Here is a 4958-nt window from a genome sequence, read left to right as displayed (position 1 = left end):
TAAAAAAATAAAATAAAATAAAATAAAAAACAAGACCCCGAATAGCTGCAACAATCTTGAGAAAGAACAACAAAGTTGGAGGGATCACAGTACCAGATATCAAGCTATATTACAAATCCACTGTACTGAAAACTGCCTGGTACTGGCAAAAGAACAGATAAATAGACCAATGGAACAAAACAGAGAACCAAGAAATTGACCCAAGCCATTATGCTCAGTTAATATTTGACAATGGAGACAAAAACATACAATGGAGTTAAGACAGTCTCTTCAATAAATGCTGTTGGGAAAATTGGACAGATACAAGCAAAGAAATGAAACTAGGACACTAACTTACACCATACACAAAAATAAACTCAAAGTGGGTAAAGGACTTAAACGTAAGATGGGAAACCATAAAAATCTTAGAAGAAGGTATAGGCAGCATAATAGCAGACATATGTGGTAGCAATATCTTTACTGACACAGCTCCTTGGGCAGTGGAAACTAAGCAGAAAATAAATATTTGGGACTACATCAAAATTAAAAGCTTCTGCACAACAAAAGAAACCATCAGCACAATAACAATGAAGCCCACTGCATAGAAGAACATATTTGCCAATGTTATCTTCAATAAGGGTTTAATCTCCAAAATTTATAGAGAACTCAAACAATTTAACAAAGGGAAGATAAACAATCTAGTCAAAAAATGGGAAAAGGACCGAAATAGACACTTTTCAAAAGAAGACATACAGAAGGCCAAGAGACCTATTAAAACATGCTAAAGGTCACTAAGCAGCTGAAAGATGCAAATCAAAACAACAATGAGATACCATCTCACATCTCTCAGAATGGCTATTATCAACAAATCAACAAACAGCAAGTGTTATTGAGGATGCAGAGAAAAAGGAACCCTCTTGCACTGCTGGTGTGAATGCAGACTGGTGCAGCCATTTTGGAAAACAGTATGGAGTTTCCTCAAAAAATTAAAAGTGGAACTCCCATTTGACTCAGTGATCCCACTTCTAGGAATATATCTCAAGAAAACAGAAACACCAATCAGAAAGGATATATACACCCCTATGTTCATAGCAGCACAATTTACAGTAACTAAGATTTAGAAACAGCCTAAGCGCCCATCAGCAGTTGAGTGGATTAGAAATCTGTGGTACATCTGTACCGTGGAATATTACCCTGCTGGAAAAAAGAAGGAATTCTGAACATTTGCAACAGCATGGGTGGAACTGGAGAGCATCATGCTCAGCAAAATAAGACAGTCAGAGTAAGATAAATATCACATGATCTCACTTATTTGTGGAATATAATGAACAACATAAACTGATGAACAAAAATAGATCCAGAGACATAGAAGCATTGAACAGACTGTCCAGCCTATGAGGGAAGGTAGGGTTTGAGGGGGTAAGAGATCAACCAAAAGACTTGTATGCATGCATAGGAGCAGGACCAATGGACACAGAGAGTAGATGAGTAGGGCATGTGCTGTGGGGTGGGAGTTGCCAGGAAGAGGTCAATGGGGGAAAAAGGAGACTCATGTAATAATTTAAACAATAAAAAATTAAATATCTATATCTCTATATATATCTAGATATAGATATAGATATATATCTAGATCTAGATCTAATCTATATATATATATGACATATGTCAAGCACTCAACACAGGGGCACACAGTAGGCCTTAAATGAATATTAGTCATCTCCCTCTCCTGTCCTCTGATAGCATCAAGCATTTTAGCATTTACTTGTTTAAGATAGTATCTTAATACTAGAGGCCCGGTGCATGAAATTCGTGCACTGGGCCGGGGAGTGGGGGTGTCACTCAGCCCAGCCACCCTCTCCACCAGTCTGGGACCCCTGTGGGATCAGGCCTAAACTGGCAGTCAGACATCCCTCTCACAATCCAGGACTGCTGGCTCCCAACCGCTTGCCGGCCTGCCTGCCTGCCTGCCTGATTGCCCCTAACAGCTTCTGCCTGCCAGCCTGATCACCCCCTAACCACTCCCCTACCAGCCTGCTCCCCTGCCGGCTCAATCACCCTCAACTGCCCTCCCCTGCTGGCCTGATCACCCCCAACTACCCTCTCCTGCAGGCCCAGTCTCCCCAAACTGCCCTTCTCTGCTGGTCCAGTTGCCCCAAACTGCCCTCCCCTGCCGGCCTGGTTGCCCCCAACTGCCATCCCCTGCAGGTCTGGTCACCCCCAACTGCTCTCCCCTGCTGGCCTGGTCACCCCTAACTGCCCTTCCCTGCTGGCCTGATTGCCCACAACTGCCCTCCCATGCCGGCCATCTTGTGGCTGTGGGCGCCTCCATCTTTGAGGGTGTGACAGTCAGTTAGCATATTTCCTCCTATTGGCTGTGGGTGTTGCCATCTTTGTGATGGTGTGAGGGTCAATTAGCATATTCCACCTTTATTAGATAGGATATCCCTATTGTATACTTCTTGATAACATAGACCATGTCTTATAATTATTTTGTATTTTGAACCCCCTTCTATCTCTAACATAACAAAATTATGATGAAAATGGCAACATAAGTGAACTCATGTACAGTGTTTTGTAATTTGCAAAACCCTCTGACATAAGTTATCTCAGTTAATCTTTAGAGCAACATCATAAATATGAGGAAACGAGCTCAGAAATATTTATTGGCATGTTGTAGGTTTCACAGGAAGCAAGTAGATGAACTGAATTCCAAATCTTGCTAGGTAAGAGACCTCAACTGACTGAATCTGTGAGATACTGTAGAAGGTGGATCTTATGATGAATGGCATTGGTAGACTAGTAAACTGAGTCAGAGACAATGGTAGTAGATGCCAGGACCTTTTAAGCAGTAACATATAAATTGAGCAGAGAATCTTGGACTGAGATTAAATATTGAGTTTACATGTTAATTTTCATATTGCTGAGATATCAAGGAAAAAATGAGCTATAGGACAATGACTTCTTTTTCCATTCCCCCATTCTGATCCAGTCTCTATAAAGCAGCTGTCTTTTAAAAATACATCTCTGGTCATGTTACTCCCCAATGAAATTATTTTTATTTTCATTTATTAATTTGAGAGAGAGAAACATCGATTTATTTTTCCACTTATTTATGCATTCATTGGTTGATTCTTGGTTCGATGCTTTGACCAAGGATCAAACCTGCAACCTTGGTGTATTGGGGTGATGCTCTAACCAACTAAGCTACCTGGCCAAGGTCCTAGTTAAAATTTTTCAGTAGATTTCTATTGCACTTAGGTTAAAATTCAAAATTGTAACATATTTTACAAGAACATCTATGATCTGCTCTGTGCCAACCATTATAGACTTTCCTCTAGTCTCATTCTTCTTGTCCACTATGGTTCAGCCACTTCATCTTTCTGTCAGTTTCTCAAATCTAGTTCTTTCCTTAACTGCTATGCACCCCTCACTCTTTGCTTATATGTCACTTCCTTCTCATCTAATCTAATTTTTCCTTTACTTTTCCCTCAAAGTACTTATCACAATTTATAATTTTATATTTATTTGTGAGATTATCTGCTTATGGTCTGTCTTCCCCATAGACAGTAAGCTTTAGAATGTGAGGGCACACCTATTTTGTTTGCCTATGTATGTCTGTCACTTAGAGCTGTGATTGATACATATTACATTTTGAATAAATATGCTTTTATTTAATAAATGAATCTGTACTTTTTTGTTTTGTTTTGTTTTACTTAATATTTTTCTTTTCTCAGAACCACCACTCCTTGCTCCGAGTTCTCTTCCCCCTTGCAATTAGTTCTGTTCCCTTCAAAGAGCCATTGTGTGTGTGTGTGTGTGTGTGTGTGTGTGTGTGTGTGTGTGTGTGTAAGTGAAGGAGGGGACTGTGGTGAAGGCCACAGTCCTCCCAAAGCCACACTCCTGCCCTAAAGCTCCCTCCATGAAGCAGGGGCCCGGCATCTGTCTGAAGTTTCAAGGCTCATATAGAAAAGCAGACCCTCATGGCCCCTAGGCTCCTCCCTGCCAGTGTTGCTCAGTCTTCCCACCCAGAGACCCAGGCCTCTCCCTCAGCCCTGCCCTTGAGCGCTGGGTGGTCACACACCAATCTGCAAGCCAGGAGCTCCTTTCCACCTGCTCCTTGACTATGAAACCCAAACCCTTTTTAACAGTCTATATTGCTTTTGACAAATGTTGCTGTTTTATGTAAAGAAAAGGGTGGGATTTAGTTTTTATTTCCAGGATACTGCAGAGTTCACTAGTTCAAATTACACATAGAAATAAGAATCCCATTCGAAAGAGAAAGAGATTTGAAATAGTATGTCTAAGTTAGGACTGTAAAAAGTGCTGCATTACAAAACACATCTAAAAAAGTATATCTAAAGAAACCATAAAACAAACTTATACATAACATAGTATGTAACAAATGACTTCAGCTATAAAATCTAAAACTGAAATTTCCAGGAGTACAATTCTGAACTGTAGCCATCAGAGATAGATTTTGGTGTGATATTCTTTCTTCCTCTACAGAGAAATTTTTCTCAGTCAAGCATAATAAAATTTTGTACACAAACTTATTTTCACAATTTTGAAGAGATTCAATTTTGTCCAGGTCTCCACACTTTCCAATCACTATACTAAGAATTTTTTTCAGTTTAAGGTAGTTTATTGGGAGCCATAAAGATATGTCCAGAATAACCAGGACAATCATGATATATTTTGTGGTTTAAAAATTCATTATCGGTTCTTTCATGTCACATGGGTATAGTAACAATCTGTTCAATTGTTTCTTCACTTCTATGGTTGATGACTGACCATACATCTGTGTGTATCTGCATTCAAGAAGTCAACAGGTCAACAAGGAATGGATATAACAAAAAAAATGGTGTTGGAAGTGGTAAGAGTTCTTTCTTTCTCACTCATATGTGGAATCTAATGAACAAAATAAACTGATGAACAAAATATTCAGAAAAATAGAAGCATGGAACAGACTGACGAATTTC

General features: G+C 39.6%; 1 long non-coding RNA gene across 1 annotated transcript in view; it reads right to left on the bottom strand.

Moving 5' to 3' along the window:
* Nucleotides 1-1046: 1046 nt before the first annotated feature.
* LOC106727798 overlaps nt 1047-4958 on the bottom strand; it is an 11250-nt gene continuing 7338 nt past the window's right edge. Inside the window, exon 3 of the long non-coding RNA XR_001364051.1 lies at nt 1047-1153. This is a non-coding gene — a long non-coding RNA (uncharacterized LOC106727798). The remainder of the gene's footprint in view (nt 1154-4958) is intronic.

Source organism: Myotis brandtii, unplaced genomic scaffold (genome assembly GCF_000412655.1).
Source record: "Myotis brandtii unplaced genomic scaffold, ASM41265v1 scaffold480, whole genome shotgun sequence".
NCBI lineage: Eukaryota > Metazoa > Chordata > Mammalia > Chiroptera > Vespertilionidae > Myotis > Myotis brandtii.
Note: the sequence above shows the minus strand (reverse complement) of the source record. Positions and strands in the feature narration are given on the sequence as shown.